The sequence below is a fragment of the Sus scrofa genome, chromosome 2 (genome assembly GCF_054392235.1).
Source record: "Sus scrofa isolate SSC_HxYL_T2T_F1_AM1 chromosome 2, Sscrofa_HxYL_maternal_Yorkshire_Landrace_v2.0, whole genome shotgun sequence".
NCBI classification, from domain to species: Eukaryota; Metazoa; Chordata; class Mammalia; order Artiodactyla; family Suidae; genus Sus; species Sus scrofa.
In genome coordinates, this window is record NC_139384.1 from 127,664,447 (window position 1) to 127,685,640 (window position 21,194).

Consider the following 21,194-nt stretch of genomic DNA (forward strand, 5'->3'; position numbering starts at 1 on the left):
TATGGAATTACAAATCCAGAATTAGAATGCTTTGTGGAAACCACCTACTCAATGAAGGAATCCTTTTTTCCCCATCATCTTAAGAGATCTAGGCTCTATTTAAATCTCTGAAGTGACAGAAAGCTCACTACTCCATGGTATAGTAATTCCACTATTAAACTAACCATTGGAAAGTTCCTTCTATTTCCATTTATTCATGCAACTAATTTTATGTATCATCTACCACTGTGCTGGGCACTTCAGATCTAATGGTGAACGAGATGAACTCAGTCCCTGGATGTACAAAAGTTACGACGCGCTTCCCCATATCTCTGTGGTGGGTATGTGTAACTAGAGACAGCCTAGAACGAGAGTCCTGTAACGTTTACAGAAAAGCTTTAAATTTTCCCTTACCAGCACAACTTGTGGAATCAGTGAAGATTCCTCAGCTGCAAGCAAGCAAACTAATGAACAAAAGCCCTATCTGAAAATGGATCTATTTAAGGGAAATGGAGTAGCTCAGAAAACTGATGAGGAAATGGAAGAATCAGACCCAGAGAGAGCAGAACAGAGGCAGCTTGTGTGTATCCAAACAGCAGGAACCAATGAACAGTCTTTCAAGGCGCTGCTATTGTTCCAGCAACAACTGTTTTTCGTCTTTTGTTTCTGATCAGGGATTCATATTTTAAGGGAGAGAATCTGACGGACCTGCCTTGGGACCCATACTCACTTCAGGCCGGGGCTGGCAGTGGGACTTCTTGATGTTCACAGAGAATGTAGCCAACGAAGCAAAGAGTGTTCCCACAAAGAACGATCAAGGAACTGCTGCCAGAGGGAGGAGGAATGGATGATGGCAGCAAAACCAACAAATGACTACAATGGTTGCCATCTTAACCACTTGGAGACAGGGATGCAAAGAGAAACCTGGAGCTCCTCCCTTAGAAAGGAGCCTCTGACAGCAAGGTCTGGAAGATTTCTCTCATCTCTCTAGTAATAAACGCCAGGTCCGCCTTACCTTCCATGTCTGATCCTCAGGACAACCTTTATGACCTCTTTCTTGTTGGTCCCACTCCAGCCTGGATACATTCCCCTGGGAGACACAGGAGGAGCCTGGCTGGCAGTGACGATGAAGACTGGCGTTTGCTCTCTGCTCTGTCTTTTGAAAGTTACAGCCGACACTGCCTCGAATTTTGCCCTTATTTTCTTATTTCCAGACAAGCATGTTTACACACAAAACTTGATCCTCATCCATTCCTCACTTCACTGTTTTACCTGAGAGCACGTCCCGAAGCACTTTGTGCATGTAAATGAGCTTAGTTGGTTCCACATGCTTGTTCTCAGGAATCAGGTGGTTGTGTTAAAAGCACACACAGGAAATCCTAGATTTTTGCTGGGGATTAATGTGAAGACTGAATATCTGTAGATCCATTTTAGAAAAAGGAAGAGTCTTTAACCTTTGCCCACGAGTCAAGCAGCTCCCAAGTTGCTTTTTTTTTTTGAGATTACTACAGTATCTTAAATCATGTCTGCCGGTCCCTTCAGTGCTTTGGAATAGAATTCACGTGGGCCCAATGTCATAAATCTTCTTAAAGCTGCCAGGTGCGCTCACTTTTGCATTTACACGACCTACCTTGCTTCTACCCATTTTAATATCAGTGCTGGAAGAGGACAGAGAACTTTCGACTAGAGCTGCCTTCACATTGCAGAACTACGCTGTGTTTAAAAGAGCAATGGCTGGGAGTTCCCGTCATGGCTCAGTGGTTAATGAATCCGACTAGGAACCATGAGGTTGTGGGTTAGATCCCTGACCTTGCTCAGTGGGTCAAGGATCCGGCGTTGCCATGAGGTGTAGTGTAGGTCGCAGATGCAGCTTGGATCCCGAGTTACAGTGGCTGTGGTGTAGGCCGGCAGCTACAGCTCTGATTAGACCCTTAGCCTGGGAACTGCCATATGCCACTGGTGTGGTCCTAGAAAAGACAAAATAAAATAAATAAAAGAGCAACGGCTTTGTGACCAGAAAAGACTTGGGTTTAAGCCCTATTCTTGTCTCATACTAGTTTGTGGCTTCAGTCCAGTTATTCATCTACTCTAGGTTTCCATTTTCTTATCTGAAAAATGGATATAACCTCATAGGGTTGTAAGGTGAATGGTATCAGTCAAGAGACAGAAATGGTACCAGTTATTTTAACAGAGAACTTCACATCAAGATTCATCAACCAGGTATTGAAAAAATGAAAAGGCAAGGAACAAACACTAAGGAAGTAGCTGTCCTGGGAAGCAGCTACCATCCTAAAACTGGAGAATAAATGGAAGAGTTTGAGACCCTGAAGGTGCAGAAGCTTGAGAACGGGTCCTGCAAAGCTGACTCACACCTCTGAGGAAGGTTACTGCTCGGCTGTACCGTTGCCTTAGGAACTTGAAGGCTGCATCCTTGGGAGAGGCCCAGACCTCTAGGATGGGGCGCTGGCTGGCTGGTGCTGGGGTCTCTAGGGGGTGTAATGGTGCTGGTTCTGCGCGTGTTGTTAAAAATATACACGAGACTCACCTGTGCTAGTGGAGCAATCCGCTGATGCCGCTGGGGTGAAGTTCCATTGCTGGATGGTTGTCCAGGGAACAGTAAGACAAAAAGGAATCGAAGTGCATAGGGAGCGGTTGCCCTTCTGGCTCCAGCCTCAGAGTCTCCCTCTCGCGCCCTCTATTGGCAAATCCTCACAGGGATCCAGTTGATAAAAGAGAACTGAGGTTTGTGGGGTCCCGGCCCTACAATCACAGAGAAGAGCAGAAAAGGGGCGGGTTTGATTCTGGGCAATGATAACTTAATAACTGGTTACTCCACAGGCTTCTTTCTTCCACACAAGCGCTTCCCTATGGAATTGAGACACGGAAAACAACCTCAGGCTTTTGACTGGCACAGTGCAACTTCCTTTACACAAATGTTCTCAATCCTTATTGTACCTCAGTGTCCCAACAGTCTCTGAGTCCCAGCGGTCATCGCAGCTACCTTTGAGAGACAGTCACTTCATCCACCTTGAAGCCCTCTTAGTTATTACTAAGATAAAATCTCAATAAAACATTCTATTACTGGAGGGCTAATCTGTCTTATATAAAATTAGTAAGAAGAAGGAGAGGAAGAAATACAAAATGAGTCTACATCAGGGGTTGGCAAACTGGTCAAATCCAAGTTTAAAAATAAAGCTTTATTGGAACACAGCCACACCCATTAATCTACATATTGTCCCTGGCTGCTTTGGGGCCACAATGATACAATTGAGTACTTTTAACAGAGACCATATGACTGGCAAAGGCCAAAATGTTTGTTATATGACCCGTTACAGAAAAGATTATAACCTTTAGGTAAACGCGTGCACGCGTGTGCACGCGCACACACACACCTTCTAAAACTGGCCTATTTCAAGTTTTCTATGCTCTCAGTCAGAATTTCAGCAGGTTTCTTACCTCTTGAAGTGGCCCAAACAATCATTCCTGAATGAATGTCAGAATGAATTCAGAAGTATCCCAGTCCTCAGCAGTTCTGCCCTTTGTGGTTGTTGGCATTTTCCATTAACTTTTATTATTTGTAATTTAAGTACTAGACTAGACCTCAAGCAGTCCCTGAGCTCTAGGCATGGTCCTCTGTACCACCATTTTTGTCGTATCAACACAGTTGGCTCTCGGTAGTCAGAATCAATCATCCTGACCAGGAGAGTAATCTTCTTTCTCTGCTGGTCAGGGACAGGAGGACTCCAAAATGACCAGGTAGCAGTCTCACTCTTCAGCTCAGCAGAAATACTGCTGTGTGCTCAAAGGGAATTCTTCCCTCCAAACCAGGGCAGATCACTATTTTTGCACTCAGGAGGCAACAATGCTGCAAGAAGGGTATTAGAGGTAAGAGTGAGAGGGGCCACCCTCACATCCATCCTTTGATTCCATGAATGCTGGTTATGGATGAACACCAAATATTGGTCACTGATCTAAGCACAAACTGTATCGTGGAAGACAGAACTCCCTGCTTTCAGGATATTCTCTTCTAACTGGCACCGAAACCTAGTTTGCAATGAGCCATCTCACCTCATCTTTTGGGATAGTTGCTTCCGACGATGGCAAATTCCGGGTGATGAATTTCTTCTGCTAAACAGCCTGGGCAATGGTTGTCTAGACCCCTGCAGACCTCTCGACTGCTGCATCCAACCTGCACAATTCCCTGTGGTGGATCAGCTAGAATAGGTTGGTGGGCCTGGAAAAAGAGTCTCTTCTTTCTCTTGGGTACAGCCCCAACAGAGGCCAATCTGTATGCCTGGACCCCAGGCCATGTTCCAGGTCAGCCATGCCTGGTTCTATGGCCATTACCCGACTCCTTCTTCAGTATGAAATGAAATACACTTGACATGAATGAAATCTACCTTATTCTGGTATTTCTTCTAAAGTCATACATAGTGAAAATAATTCACGATTCATAATTACTAAAAGTAACACCAGTGTTTCACTGGCCCCAAACAATCATTACATGGGATCCTAAAAAGGAACAAACAAGATTCTGGATAAGCTCAAATACTAAGGATTATTGATTTGTAATTATATAAGTGATTTTCAATCTAATAAGAGCAGTAAGATTTGTGTGTTGCAAATTTTGAATGTTTCCAATTTGTAGTTGGCCTTTCAATTTTTACATAAAGGAGCTTAAGAATTTTTATTTGAGGCTAATTCATTTATCATTTAATCAGGAAAAAACCTTTATAAATATCCAAATGACATTTCTTTGGTTTCTTTGAGTCTTTGTGCTGTAGAATCAGGGGAGGGCTGGCAGAAAGTCAGAAACTAGTTCCAGCTGTGCTCCCAACATTACCTAACATGCTGTGTGTGACTCTGGATGTAAACTTTCCTCATCTGTAAATGAAATGAGTACATCAGATGATTTCAAGGTCTTTTTCTTTCTTTCTTTTTTTTGCTTTTTAGGGCCACACCTGCAGCATATGGAGGTTCCCAGACTAGGCGTCTAATCAGAGCTACAGCTGCTGGCCACAGCCACAGTCACAACAATGCCAGATCCGAGCTGCATCTTCGATCTACACCACAGCTCATGGCAACGCCAGATCCTTAACCCACTGAGTGAGGCCAGGGATTGAACCTGCAACCTCATGGTTCCTAGTTGGATTAATTTCCACTGTGCCATGACAGAAACTCTGAGTTTATTTTTTTAAATTGTATTTATTTATTTATTTTGGCTGTACCTGCAGTTCCTGGGTCAGGGATCAAATCCAAGCCACAGCTGCAACCTACACCGCAGCTGCAGCAATGCTGATGCCCCATTGCACCACAGAGGGAACTCTGGTCTTTTTCATTCTAAAAGTATGTTATGAATTTACAAATGATATGGTTTCATATGGCGTGACTGATGAAAGGACAAGGCAAAGACAGAATTAGCTAAGGGCAACCATAACCTTCACATTTAAATTCAAATTCTTTTGAGCCTAACAGCATATTTAAATGCTCAAGATAAAGCAACCATCAATTCATCTGAAATAAATATGCTGTATCTGATCTGAGTACATCTTGTTTCTATTTCTCCACAGTATTGGCAAAAGATCTCTCCAATATTTACTGGTAGCAGAGAAATTCAGTCTGGGAGCTGGCAGCCAGAAGCACATGGGTGATTACTTTAAAATCCACAGAGCTTACTCAGATTACTCCGAAGGGCGTTACGGTGGATTTTGTTTGATTCTCTATCTTGTCATGGCTGGATCAGAATGCCTCTTTCAATAATGAACACAGTATTCAATACAGTCTAACTTGAAATATGAGTAAGAAGGTGGAACTAGACAAAGATAAGGAGGGAAAAAAGAAAAAGGTCTTGGATGAAGGGTGTCCTGTTGCTTTTATGTGTGTATTGGGATCTGGTCCAACACTCCTCGTAGGAGCTCAGACACCTGGAAATGCTTCTGGAGAGAAAAGTAAGAGACCAGCATGAGAAAAATGCAGCTCATTCATTTCTTGTCTTGAGGTACTTGTTTATGTTGAGAACATGAATGTGGATCCAAGGAAGCCAGACATACAAAGTAAAGCATAGGGCACAAGGAGGAAGTCGACTTGAATTCTGGGATTCTGTTCAAGAGTTTACACTGGGAGAGAGAGTGCCTGAGTCAGACTATCTCATGGCTGAGAGGACCACATGGGAATTGGCTTGTGAATTCACAGGTGGGCGTTCCCTTTGTGGCTCAATGGTTAATGAACCCAACTAGGACCCATGAGGATGCAGGTTTGATCCCTGGCCTCGATCAGTGGGTTAAGGATCCAGTGTTGCCATGAGCTTGGTGTCGTTCGCAGATGTGGCTCAGATCCCTCGTTGTTGTGCCTGTGGTGTAGGCCAGCAGCTGTAGCTTCTATTCAACCTCTAGCCTAGGAACTTCCATATGTCAAGGGTGTGGCTGTAAAAAGAAAAAAAAAATTCACAGTTGGTAGGCAGGGCTCATGCTTTGTGAGCATGCAGCCAGTACAGAGGCACACAGCCCTCTGCTCAGGACTCCATGCTTCAAGTTCAATGTTCTGTGATCACCATCTTGATTTTTTGAATAATTTAATTTTTGAATGTGTGTTTTATAAGTGATGTTGGATGGCACGATGGAGCGTGAACCAGGGGCTGGGGGCCTTGGCTCATCGGTTTTGTATTTCACCACTTCTTGCTTCCTGCTTTTCAACTGCCAACTCCTCCAACTCACCCAGCTTCCCCAACAACCACTGGTACCTTGGCTGGAGCCTGGGTGTGAGACAGGAAGGGCTGGGGCCAGGCATGCTGATGCCACACACAGACCACCTGCTAAGTTGTGGGACTAGGTCTCATTCATCCCATAAGTATCCTCAAGCACAAGAGAGCGCAACATCAAAGAGCAAATAAAAATACCAGGACAAGTCAAGAGAGAGACCACAAAAGAAGGAGCAAAGCTTTTTCTTCTGCTTTTCAAAGGAGAGGCTTTACATTTTCATGTTGCACCAGACTCCACAAGTTATGTAGCCAGCACTGGTGAGAGGGATAGATGATGACTGTCAAAGGAGTGAGACAGATATCAGCATACAGCAGGGAGGAAAGGGGGACCCAAATCCATGGGGCAAACATGGAGCTGGGCAATGGAGTCAGGAGTTGGAAGCAGGGGAGATAAGCAAAACAGAAAGAAAGTGAAATCAAGAGGAAAGTGTGGCTAAGGTATTCTTTTTTAAAAAAACTTATTGAAGTAAGTTGATTTACAGTGTTGCATTAATTTATGCTGTACAACAAAATGATTCCGCTCTCTCTCTCTCTCTCTCTCTCAATCCAACCTTCCCCCACTCCACCCCCCTTGGCAACCACAAGTCTATTTTCTCTGTCTGTGAGTCTGTTTTTATTTCATAGATAAGTTCATTGGTAACATATTTTAGATTCCACTTATAAGTGATATCATATGGTATTTGTCTTTCTCTGCTGACTTATTTCACTTTGTATGATAATCTCTATGTCTACCCATGTTGTTGTAAATGGCATTATTTCATTCTTTTTTATGGCTGAGTAGTATTCCACTGTGTGTGTGAATCCAAATTTAAACAGTGGTTGGTGTTTCAACCTTGCTTTATGTGTGGGTGAGAGTCCATCATACTCAAATAGCCAAAAATGAGGCCAAATATTGTTGACTATGTTCTAGGCCTATGCTAGTCATTGAGAAGAGAAATAAAGGTAGTTATACATTTTTCTGATTCTGAAGTTTACACTGGGCTGAAATTTTCTTTTAGCTTTCCTGTGTTATGGAATGAATTACCATAATGAAAATTCAGGGAGTTCCCGTCATGGTGCAGCGGAAACAAATCTGATTAGGAACCAAGAGGTTGAGGGTTCGATCCCTGGCCTTGCTCAGTGGTTTAAAGATCCAGTGTTGCCATGAGCTGTGGCGTAGGTTGCAGACGTGGCTCGGATCCTGCATTGCTGTGGCTCTGGTGTAGGCTGGCAGCTACAGCTCTGATTAGACCCCCTAGGCTGGGAACATCCATATGCCACGGGAACGGCCCCAGAAAAGGCAAAAAGACCAAAAAAAAAAAAAAAAAAAAAAAAAGAAAAAAGAAAAAAAGGAAGAAAATTCAGTTGTCTGTTAAGCCTTTAATATGAACGTAATTCTTAAAAAGAATGACTGCTGTATCTTTTTTTTTTTTTTTTTTTTTTGGTCTTTTTTCTATTTCTTGGGCCGCTCCCGCGGCATATGGAGGTTCCCAGGCTAGGGGTCTAATCAGAGCAGTAGCTGCCAGTCTATGCCAGAGCCACAGCAACGCAGGATCCGAGCCGAGTCTGCAACCTACACCGCAGCTCACGGCAACGCTGGATAATTAACCCACTGAGCAAGGCCAGGGACCGAACCCGCAACCTCATGGTTCCTAGTCAGATTCGTTAACCACTGCGCGCCACGACGGGAACTCCCTGCTGTATCTTTTAATATTCTTTTTTGTGTGTGTATGTTTTAATTTGCAGGGGAGGGATAAAACCCTGGTAATTTCTCTCATAAGCTTGGCATCCTTAGTCATATATACAGGGGACATTGAAAAGTGCTCTCACTCCTGAAAACAAAGGCTGGAAACCAGAGAGCAAACTCTCCCACTTTGGGACTCTATGATCTTGCCAGCATCTTGCTCAGAGCCTCTGAAGTTGTGCAGAGATTGGGAAAGAGGTGCAAACAATGCTCAGCAACCCCGGTGTTTTTAACAAAATGGAATTAAATTAAATACTACTTGTCTCCTACTTCTTCTTCTGAAACCTTTATAATTTCAGTTGCTATTGCTAACTTCAGGGTAGTGGCAGGAAAATTTTTAGCCATATTTTGAAACAGAAATTCTTTATCAAAAGGGCAGGGGAAGCAGGGAGGAGGTTTGGAAGGAAGTAACATCTGGCTGGTCTGACGCTTAAGTTTTTATTTATTTAACACATACACATAATAGTGCTTACAATGGCGTTAGGCACTGTTCCAAGGCTTTACAAACACTGATTAATTTAGCACTTGTAACAATCAGCGCCGACTTATCCAGTAGGCGCAGTACCTAGGTTCCATAAAAAAAAGTTTTAATTTTAATTTCTTTTAGTCAGGAGAAAAAAAATCAAATGTTATTGTAATGAATATGTAATAAGGAATCTACCTAAGTTATATTTGTCTTTAGGCCAGTGCAGGTGTAAAGTAAAATTTTTACTATTATTTTATGGAAGAAGGAGCCCATGAAGGCAAATGTATGCAGGGTCCATGAAAATCATAATACAATTCTAGTAACAACTCTGCTCTTATCTTAGTTTGATAGATGAGAAAAGTGAAGTATGCTTAAGGGACTTGCCAGTGCCACGCAGCTGGAGATGATGGCTGAGACTCGAGTTAGGAAGCCTGCTTCCCTCACTCCTTGGACCACAGTGCTGAGCTGGGCAGACACGCAAACCAATGAAGTATTTCACTTCACTTTCCCAGATGGCTAAAAAATTAGCTCTCTACCAACCAAAATTTCGTGTTTTAATAATTTGAGGAGAAGGTCTGCCATACATTTGTTATTCCCTTCCTGCCTTATTAATTAGATTATCCTGAACATAATCTGCTCTTTTGCAAGGATGATGACAGAATACCCTCACCCGGAGATAACCTTACTGACATGGCATTCTTCTAATACTTTTTTTTTTTAAAGCAAATGTTAGCTCATTGACGCCTCATAACCCTATGAGGCAGATAGATTTTATAGATGGGGAAATCCAAGTTAAGAGAGGTTAACACATGCACACTAATATAAATATAAAATAGATAACCAACAAGGATCTATTGTTTAGCACAAGGAACTGTATTTTTTTCTTTTTTTTTTTTTTTACAGTTTTATTGAAGTATAGTTGATTTACAATGTTGTGATAATTTCTGTTGTACAATGAAGTGATTCAGTTATACATGTACACACATCCATTCTTTTTCAGCTTCTTTTCCCATATGGATTCTCACAGAATATTGGTAGAATTCCCTGTGCTATATACAGTAGTTCCACTCATTCCATATACCACAGTGTGCATAGGCCATTCGCAAACCCCAAGTCTATCCCTCCCTCCACCCCAACTATGCCCTTTGGTAAACACAAGTTTGTTTTCAAAGTCTTATACTCAGGATTTTATAATAATCTATAAGGGAAAAAGATAAAAACGAATATATATATATATATGAGTGTGTGTGTAATTTTGCTGTACACTTGAAACCTACACAACATTGTAATTCAACTATACTTTAATTTTTAAAAATGTTAAAAAGAAAAAAGAAGTTAAGCTACTCATCCCACTTCACAGTTGGGAGCCAGTTGACAACAATGCACCCAGGCATCCAGGCCCCAAGCAGACCCTCTCAAGCAGGGAAGAGCAGGAGCTTGGCACCGTGCAAAACAGAGAGAGGCTTTCAGGAGCTTTATCCCCAACCTTAATATCTTCAGACTGAGGTGTTATTTGAAGACTTGGGTCAACTTTTCAGGATATCTGCCTTCTTTCTCCCTGTCAGGCAGTTGACTGATCATTTTACCTGTATTTTGTTTCCTGTACTCATTCTTGTCACTTGATAAATATATGGAGTGTCTACCAAATGCTGTGTTGCATTTATTTGCTGCTTCCAACCTATGTGAAGAACCAGAGAGCCCATTTTCTCAGTGTCATGTGCCAACTAGTATCAACATGTCCCGCATGGAGAAAGAGATGCCTTTGTTTTTTTTTTTTTTTTTTTTTTTTTAATCTTTTTTGCTATTTCTTGGGCAGCTCCCACGGCATATGGAGGTTCCCAGGCTAGGGGTTAAATCGGAGCTGTATAGCTCACCCCCGCCCCATGCCAGAGCCACAGCAACGCAGGATCCAAGCCGCGTCTGCAACCTACACCACAGCTCACGGCAACGCCAGATCGTTAACCCACTGAGCAAGGGCAGGGACGGAACCTGCAACCTCATGGTTCCTAGTCGGATTCGTTAACCACTGCGCCATGACGGGAACTCCAGAGATGCCTTTGTAATCAGCCTCATGATCCGAATTGCCTGGCTTTGCTAAGCTGAGTCTGGATACCTTGAGGGCCTTTGCTGGTTAAGGTTCATTTATTTCTTGGTTTTCAGCTAGGTTTTCAATAGTGAGTATGGCTAGTGGCATAGCGGATATTGTTATCTGTAAGCAGAAAATACTTGGCATGAAAACCTAACTGAGCCAGCGTTTTGACAATTTATTTGGAGGGTAATTGTACTATCTTCATAGATTTTATTGAATGGTGTTGCAAATGATTTTAAGTGGACAAGAAGACTCCATTGGGCTATTCTGAATTATTCTTAACGATGGTTCAACTTTGGACGCTAAGCCTGAAGCTGGGAGGTACTCCATCTTTCTACCTGTATATATGCCTTCCACTGTCTTTATATAAGAATAGATACTTTTTACTTGTCTTGACTCCTGCTCATACCCAAATGTCACATTAAGCATATCCTAAATTTGGCCTTCATGATTATTTTAAAGTCTTTGGTTTGTTTTTGTTTTTGTTTTTGCTTTTTAGGGCCACACGTGCAGCATATGGAAGTTCCCAGGCTAGGGGTTGAATTGGGGCTGCAGCTGCCAGCCTACACCACAGCCACAGCCACATGGGATTGGAGCCACATCTACAACCTACACCACAGTTCACAGCAATGTCAGATCCTTAATCCACTGATTGAGGCCAGAGATTGAACCTGCACCCTCATGGATACTAGTCGGATTTGTTTCTGCTGAGCCACAATGGGAACTCCAATCCACAACTCTGTAATTGGTTACAACTCAAGGTTCAAAGACCATACTAATTTGATTCCTTTCTTTCCTTCCTTCTTTCCTCCTCCTTCCCTTCCTCCCTTCTTTCCCTATTCCTTTCCCACATCTGAGGCATATGGAAATTCCCAGGCCAGGGACTGAATCCATTCTGCAGCAGCAGTCCAAGCGACTGCAGTGACAATGCTGGATCCTTAACTTGCTGTGCTACAAGGAATTCCCTTTGATTCTTTTCTATGAACCTCATTTCAGTTCTTCGCCTTCCTAGCCTTCTCAGGAAACACTGCTACTACCCCAAGATCTTATCTGTTGTGACTGGACCCAGAATGCTAGGCTGGTTGAGAACCAGTTAGCAAGCCTGCAGAGGCCTGACAGTTTCTGGGTCCTAATAGCTCATTCATCATGGAAGTACCTAGAGCCTTTTGTATGCTCTGGAATACTGACTGATATTTTGGATAGAAGTAAAATGGATGAGACGACAAATTTCTTGCAACATCTTCATTTGTTTTTTAAAAAAACAAATTAGACTACTACCTAAGTCAGAGTTTGCAAACTGGCGATCCATAGGTTGGATCTGAGCCATGGACATGTTCTGTTTGTTCTGCATCTTAAACTTTAAATCTTTTAAATCAATTACTTTCATTTAAAAATTAGGAAATTTCATGAAAATTCCCCAACCTCTGACTTCCTTTGAAAACTGAGCGATCTGACAACTTGAGACCCATATTCCTGCAAAGCATTAGTTAGCTAGAATGGGTAGTACCTGGCCACTTTAGACAGAGCAGGCACTGCCCCATTTGCCAGCAGCCATTTGCAACCCAATTTGCTTATTTACATTACCTGCATGTGCCCGAGTGGCATTCGTTTTTCACACCCTACTGTGAATCAGCGAAGGCTACATGCTCAAAAGCTCAGGACCACAGTATCTCTGCTTAGTTTTCTGCTCAGTTAATACAATTTTTTTTTTGGCAGAGCCCACAGCATGTGGATGGATGTTTGCAGGCCAGGGATCAAACCCGAGCCACAGCAGTGACAATGCCATGTCGCCATATCCTTAACTTGCTATACCACCAGGGAATTCCTGAGTTAATATACTCTTAAAATTAATATTGAGAAGTAATACATGCTCATGAAAAATTAAAACAGTACCAAAGTGTGTTTTTTTACTGTGTACAGTAAAATATTGCCAGTCCAGGGAACCTTGTTGATCTAATAATTCCCTTTCCTCTTTCTCCAGAAATAACATTGGTAATAGTATTTTTTGTATTCATTTAGAAATTTTCCATGAATATGATTCTTAATCCAACTGGGGTTACCTACTTTTTGTATGAATATATGTGTATATAAATATTGGGTCCCAAAACAAACAAATAAATAAATATTGGGTCCCACACATGTGCAAAGAGTGGTGTGGTTATGTTAAAGTAATTATCTTTATAATTAACAAAAACTCTTCCTGAAAGTCCAAATATTACAAAAATGTTTTTTAATTACCTGGTAATTGCCTTGATTAGTCATCTTTTCAGCTCCTTTCTTTATGGAAGGAATCCGTCCATTTATTAGAAATTCACTGATTTCCCATTATGTCCAAGGCCTTCTGCTAGGTAAACTGGGAAATGCAGAGATGAACTGAAAATAAGATCAACAACATTAACATAAGAAAGATACTAATTTTTTCCCAAAAGGAATGAAGTGAAGGTATTCCATTCTGAATTAAACATACTCTATTTTCAGTAGACCAAGACTAAGATTTAAGGCATTGCCAAAATCCCAGGAATAATTCAAACCCGAAAAGATAGCTCAAAAGAAGAGGTTCACCTGAGTAGGAAGGACATGGGTCATGCAGAGTTGGTAGGAGGTGGATCAGTCAAGCACTGAGCTGCGACGTGAGGTACAAAGGCACAGCTAATGATAAAGCATGACTCGCCTGGGTACAGGGTACAGACCTGCAGGGATTTGGTCTGCGTTCAGGCAAGTAAAAACTACACTGGGCATATGACTGCTGCTGCTCTTCTCTCCCAAGTAGATGTCAATGACAATTTTGCTAAAATGAAAGAGCTAAAAAGTAGAAATAAAATTAGACATGTGCTCATGAGAGATGTAAAGAAAAAGAAATTTTGCCTTTGAAGTCTTGTATCTCAGTTACCTGGAGACCATTTTTTGTTGTTGTTGAATATTCTCCTTGAATTAGAGAATAATAAAAACTGCCAATCTTTAAGGAAATAAAAATTCAAAGCCAAACCAAAAATCCATATAGTTAGCTTAAGGCTTTATCCTCCTATACTTTTCCAGACAATTAGGGCCTCTCGGGAATAGTAAATACCATTTGTTGTAGATCTGTGGTCACTTGTAGAGAGAGCATTAGGGGGACCCATACCACACCCGGAGTTCTTTCTAAAAAAGTATAACCCTTCAAAAATCCTTTGTTTTGGTCTCCAGCAACTTGATGCTTTTATATGCTCAACACAGATGAGGAGTTTAAGAGTTATGCAATTCTTAATGACTATATAAGATATTAACATTGGATAAAGCTTGATATAGGGCACATGAGAAGCTCTGAACTATTTTTGCAATTTCTTGTAAGTCTTAAAATAGTTCAAAATGTAAAGTCATTTTTTAAATGGTCATATACCAGTTTTCACCTTTCTTTGGAGTGTTGTATCATTGTTTTTAGTGCCTCAGTTAGAGATTTTACTTATTTATTTATTTTTGCTTTTTAGGGCAACGCTTGTGGCAAGTTGGAAGTTCCTAGGCTAGGGATCGAATCGGAGCTATAGCTGCCAACCTATGCCACAGAGACAGCAATGTGGAATCCAAGCCACATGTGCGACCTACATTACAGCTCACAGCAACATGGGATCCTTAACCCACTGAGCAAGGCCAGGGATGGAACCTGCATCCTCGTGGATACTAGTTGTATTTGTTTCTGCTGCACCACAACAGGAACTCCCAGTTAGAGGTTTTAATTTAAAAACTTTTTACTTAAGTGATTTTATGGATAGTGGTAATGAAAATACCAACAAAATTGTCTGAATTATTCAAGCAAAATATCTGTTATTAGAAGAGTATTTTATTCTCTCTGAGTCACCTAGGTTAGAGTTCCTCAATAACAATCTTCAAAGGATAATTGGCAGCCTCAATTTCTTTTTGTTTTGCTTTAGAACTTTAGGTATGAATGAATGTCTTCATAATAATCCCACAAATCTACATTTTGAGGATTAATTTGTCTAAATTGTATATGAAGAGAGTTTCTTGAAATATCAGCAGAACCATAATTAACAACTATTTATTGGTATTACTTTCCCAATGGGTTTTTCTTTGCACAACACATTATGCTAGTCTATAAATGTGTTATGTTATACAATAAATTATATAAAACCAATTAATGCACAATTCTCTTAATTCTGTACATTAAAAGTGTTCTAAATCCACTTAGAAATACTATTAAAGCCATTAAAAATTTAATGCTATGGTCTTCAAATTATGACTCACATGTCCCAGGAGATATAGGGTTGATTCATACTAATTGTCTAAACTGAAAAACCTTAATGTGATCCAAAGAGGTGGTAGTATCAATACACTAGTGCCAATGGTCATCAACATTTCTCTGCAGGAGTCTTTATAACAGATTAAGAACACTTTTCTTGTATTCATATTTCTAGTAGGTAGTGACTATACTTTGGGGGGGAACACATATCAATAATATTCATATTTCTATAATTTTGTAAAAAATGTTATTGGTCTTTTCAGTTAATCATCAGAGTAATTGTTCATCCTTTTTATTCAAGAAACACATAGTTTCTGGTTAGAAAGAATCTTGATACTTATCTTGCCCAACTGACTGCCTACTGCTTGAATCTGCTTTTTGAAATCCTCACCAAGCATTCCTCTAGTTTAGAGTTTCATGCTAGGATCTGCAGAGCCTCAGGCTCTCAGAAGCAGTGCTTCAAGGCCTACTATGAGGAGCAGGTGGAGGGAACTTGGAAAAATGAATGCTGACCTGGCATAGATCCAGTTCTCCTCATTCACTCACTGAACAAGAGCAGCTGGGATGGCATCTGATTCACTTAATCAGTTTCTGCCTCTGATTTAATTTGCAGAAAGTGTTCCATTGCTCAAAGAAGTGACTCCTGAGCTGAGGCTTAAGGATGTGTAGAGTTAGCCATGCAAAAATATGGTAATTTGACACAGCCATTTGAGTGGCAAAATATGTCTCCTTAAGTAAGCTACAGAGGAGTAATGTCAGAGAAAATGCAGAGTAAGGACCTCCAAAAGTTGTTTATAAAAGAAATAAGAAAACTGGTAAAAACTGTCAGAGTCGACTTTTTTCAGAACTCCAGATATTAACCCAAGGCTTGCAGTAAACAAAGCAGTGTTTACTCAGGAAAAAAAATGGCTAAATGTCACTAAAAAGTGAGATCCGCTGCACTTTGACTTGTTCTATTCCACCACCTCTTCTCTAGCTCCATGGCAGTCTTGAAAACCAACAGTCATGGTGAAAATCCATAATCTGGTAGCCAATGGGAGTTTCAGAATAGAGATGGACCACCATAAAAGCCTCATTCCCAGACAATGGTCATCATTTGAATTGTCTGGTTACTGGAACTCCTACATTCAGGGCTGTCTATATTTGACATGACTCAGAGTTAGTTCATCTAGTTGGAAAAGCATTTTTCACAGGTTTGTTTGCCCAAACGATTAGTGGCAACTATTTAACTTTATGGCTGCCAGCAGTGATGGATAAAATTGGGAATAAACAATAGGCTAACCAAAAAGTTTTAAAGGAAAAGATAGGGAATAGGATGTCCATAGGGACTTTGAAAAGCTCTGACATATTCTTAAGAATCTAGAAGGTCAAGTTCATACATGGGACTACATATGCTTAGAACTCTCTCCATGCTGTGGAAAGATCTGAGATGGCCATTAACCCTTAGATTTGGATGACTCTGAGGGCCCATACAAATAGAAAGTGAAGGCTAAGGCAGAGTTGTTAACTTCCTGACTGAAGGTTGAAGGCATACTCCAACATACACACAGCCTACTGGCAAAGACTGGGAGTCTTATTGGTTCCAGATATTTAAGGAAATCCCTGCTCAATAATTACCTGATCACTAAAGTAACTGAGTAAAGACTTCAGCAGCCATACACAACAAAGAACACAGAATTTATTATTCAGAAAAGTCACTAAAACAAACAAACAACAACAAATGCTGGGAAGAGGAAAGAATCTTATTTTCAGAGTTGCCACAATTTATTATTTAAATGTCCATTTTAAACAAAAAATTATAAGTGTGCCAAGAAACAAGAAAAGATGGCCCTTTAAAAAGGAAAAAAAAAGAGCAAATAATTGGGAACTATCTCCGGGGAAGCTCAGATGTTCAAATCACCAGACAGAAATTTTGAATCAGCTATTAACCAACAAACATGTGAAAAGATGCTCAACATCATTAGTCAATAGAGAAATGCAAGTGAAAACCATTTCATACCCACCAGAATGGCCATGATAAAAAAGACCCATAATAATAAATGTTGGAGAGAATGTAAGGAAATAGGACCCTTCATACATCCTGGTGGTAATGCAAAATTACACAGCGGCTTTGGAAAACAGATGGAAGGTCCTCAAAATGTTGAACATAGCATTCTGGTAATGCTATGTTAACAAACCAACAATTCCATTTCTAGGTATATACACAAGAGAATTACTATTACTATTACTATTACTATTATTTCCCCTTAAGGCTGTGTCTACAGCATATGGAAGTTCCCAGGCTAGGGGTTGAATTGGAGTGCAGCTTCCAGCCTGTGCCACAGCTACAGCAATGCTAGATCCGAGCTGCATCTGAAGCCTATGCCACAGCTTGTAAAACACTGGATCCTTAACCCACTGAGCAAGACCAGGGATCGAATCCACATTCTCATGGATACTAGTTGGGTTCTTAACCCATTGAGCCACAAAAGGAACTCCTATACCCAAGAGAATTAAAAACACACATTAAAGCAAAAATTTTTACACGAATGTTGATAGCATCATCATTCATAGTAGCTAAAAAGCTGAAATAACCTAAATGCCCATCAACTGATGAATGGATAAACAAAATGTAGTATATCCATATAATGGAATATTAATCATAAAAAGGAAGGAAGGGAGTTCCCGTTGTGGCTCAGTGATTAAAGAATCTGACTAGGAACTATGAGGTTTCAGGTTTGATCCCTGGCCTTGCTCAGTGGGTTAAGGATCTGGCATTGCCGTGAGCTGTGGTGTAGGTTGCAGATGCAGCTCGGATCCCTCATTGTTGTGGCTCTGGTGTAGGCTGGTGGCTACAGCTCTGACTAGACCCCTTGCCTGGGAATCTCCATATGCCACGGGAGTGGCCCTAGAAAAGGCAAAAAGACAAAAATTTTAAAAAATAATAAAATAAAAAGGAAGGAAGTACTAATATATGATATAGCATGGACCATGTTTATGATAGTTAATTTTATGTGTCAACTTGACTAGATCATGAGGTACCTAGATACTTGGTTAGGCATTATTTCTGGATGTGTCTATGAGAGTATTTCCAGGTGATATGAGCATTTGAACTGGTAGACAACAAAGCAGACTGCTCTTCCCAGTGTGGCTGGGCATCATCCAGTCTATTGAGGGTTTGAATAGAACAAGAAGGCAGAAGAAGGAAGAATTTGCTTTTCTGCCTCACTGTATGAGCTGAAATGCTGATCTTCTCTTACCTTTGGACTGAGAACTGTGCCATTGATTCCCCAGATTCTCAGATCTTTGCAATCAGACTGAACTATATCACTGGGTTTCCTAGCTTACAGACAGTGATCAGGGAACTTCACTTATTAGACATATCCAGAATAGGCAACACCAGAGAGATAGAAAGTAGATTAGTGTTACCAGGGACCATGGGTGGGGGATGGTGAGAAGGGAATGGAGGGTGATTCTAATGGGCATGGAGTTTCTTTTAGTGGTGATGTTCTGGAATTAGACAGTGGTGATGGTTGTATAACCTTATAAATACACTAATAACTACAGAACTGTACATTGTAAAAGCATGAATTTTATGGCCTGTGAATTATATCTCAATAAAAAATAAAATAAAATAAGCTACACACTACATAGACCACACTGAAATTATGTTAATAATCTGAGAAATTTTGCTTTTCAAATATGACGTTATGAAAAGGAAGAATAGGAGTTCCCGTCATGGCGCAGTAGTTAACAAATCTGACTAGGAACCATGAGGTTGCAAGTTCAATCCCTGGCCTTGCTCAGTGGATTAAGGATCTGGTGTTGCCATGAGCTGTGGTGTAGGTTGCAGACTCGGCTCGGATCTTGCGTTGCTCTGGCTCTGGCGTAGACTGGCAGCTACTGCTCCTATTAGACCCCTAGCCTGGGAACCTCCATATGCCGCAGGAGTGGCCCAAGAAATGGCAAAAAGACCAAAAAAAAAAAAAAAAAAAAAAATGGAAGAATAGTAAAGGGAGAAGAACAATAAGCATTCAGTGAGGATTTCATATGTGTCAGGCATTGCAATGGGTTCTGAGGAGTAAGTAGGAATAATTTATAGTCTATGCCCTTAAGGGGTCCAGTGCAGAAAGTCTACAAGGGATGAATTATGATACAAACCAAGAAATGCTATCAAAGAAGGCACTGTGAAAAAAAAATGAGAAACAGACAACATACTGGAAGAAATGCTATAAATTATATATCTGATAAAGAACTCCCTTGCAGAATATATAAAGAACTCTCAAAGCTCAAAAATAAGAAAGTGGAACAATCTAATTTAAAAATGGGCAAAAGACTTGAACACACACTTCACCAAAGAAGATATGCAGATATAAATAATCACATGAAAAGATACTCAACACCACTAGCCATTAGGGAAATGCAAATTAAAACCATAAGGGATACCACTACAAACCTGTTAGAATGGCTAAAATTAAAAAAAAACAAAAAACAAAAAACAACTGGCCCTGGTAGGCTGAAAAACACCCCCTGCTCAGACATCCATGTGAATGTCGTCACAGGTGTTTTTATAAAAGAGAGGCAGAGGAAGATTTCACAGACAGAAAAGGTGGAGACAATTTGACCACAGAAGCAGAGAATGATGTGGCCACAAGTTCAGGAATGTTGACAGCCACCAGAAGATGGAGGGGTCAAGAAACAGATTCTCTATTAGCCTCCAGAGGTAATGTGGCTCCACTAAAACCTTTATTTCAACCCAGTGATACTGTTTTAGACATCTGGCCTCTAAATATATTTGCAAAAATAAATTTCTGCAATTTAGCAGCCACAGAAACTAATGCACCAATCACGCCAAATGGCATAATCACTTTGGAAAGCAGTGACAGTTTCTTAAAATGTTAAATATACACTATCATGTAATTCAGCCATCCCAGTTATAGGGAAATGAAAGTGTATATCCATGAAAAAAACTAGTACTGGAGTTCCCATTGTGGCTCAGCAGTAAGGAACCCAACTAGTATCTATGAGGATGTGGGTTTGATCCCTGGCCTCACTCAGTGGGTTAAGGATCCAGTGTTGCCATGAGCTGTGGTGTAGGCCAGCAGCAGAAGCTCCAATTCGATCTCTAGCCTAGGAACTTCCATGTACCGTGGATGTCGCTCTAAAAAAACAAAAACAAAAACAAAAAACTAGTACATGAGTATTCACAGCATATAGTTCCAAACTGGTTCCAAACAACCTCAATGTTTACCAACAAGCAAATGCATTAATTAATTATAGCACATCCATACAATGGAATACTATTTAGAAAAAAAAATCTATTGATATGTACCACACCACGGATGGACCTCAAAATAATTATTCTGAGTGAAAGAGGCCAGACCTCCCCGCCCCCCAAAAAACCCCCAGAAATTATTGTTCCATATACAGAGAATTCTAGAAAATTCAGCCTAATCTATGGTGACAGAAAGTAGATCAGAGGTGGCCTGTGCAGGGAGGTGGCACAAAGAGGGCATGAGGTGATATACATGTGTATGATCTTAATTATGGTGATAGTTTCACAGGTGTGTACATCAGACAAAAATGACCAAATTCTATAGTTTAGATATGTGATATTTATTATATAGCAGTTATATACCAAAAAAAAAATTAAAAAAAATAAGTGCACTCTGAAAGTCATTCACAGGGACCTGTGGCAGCAGAGAAAATGAGGGTTTCCTGGAGCTGATAGGCCAGGGGTCTGGGACTTAATTCTTTATTCAGCCCAGTTGTCTTGCCACTCTCATTTTGAGAACGAAGCCTGCCTTGAACCAAGGTAAGAGGTTGGGGCTCTAATATTCTAGAAATAGGAGCATGCTGGGAGCATTGGTCTAGGAGCTGTACGAGGATCCTGGGATACTCACAGTGTACCTAATGACTGGTCCTTGAAGGCAAGTTGTGGACCACCCCCTGGTATGTGCGGAGTGGTGG

The 21,194-nt window shown here is 40.8% G+C and overlaps 1 protein-coding gene across 12 annotated transcripts in view; it reads right to left on the reverse strand.

Annotated features, from left to right (window-relative positions):
* APC (APC regulator of WNT signaling pathway) overlaps nt 1–21,194 on the reverse strand; it is a 324,590-nt gene that overhangs the window by 247,545 nt on the left and 55,851 nt on the right. For 9 of the 12 annotated variants that reach the window (XM_085009317.1, XM_085009297.1, XM_085009312.1 and 6 more), the window contains exons 2-3: nt 13,253–13,387; nt 2,525–2,739 (exon numbers count right to left, since the gene is read on the reverse strand). The gene's annotated coding sequence lies outside the window, so the exon portion shown is untranslated. Of the gene's footprint in view, nt 1–2,524; nt 2,740–13,252; nt 13,388–13,704; nt 13,817–21,194 lie in introns of all 12 variants that reach the window. The other 3 variants (XM_085009320.1, XM_085009298.1, XM_085009315.1) reach the window with 1 other exon arrangement.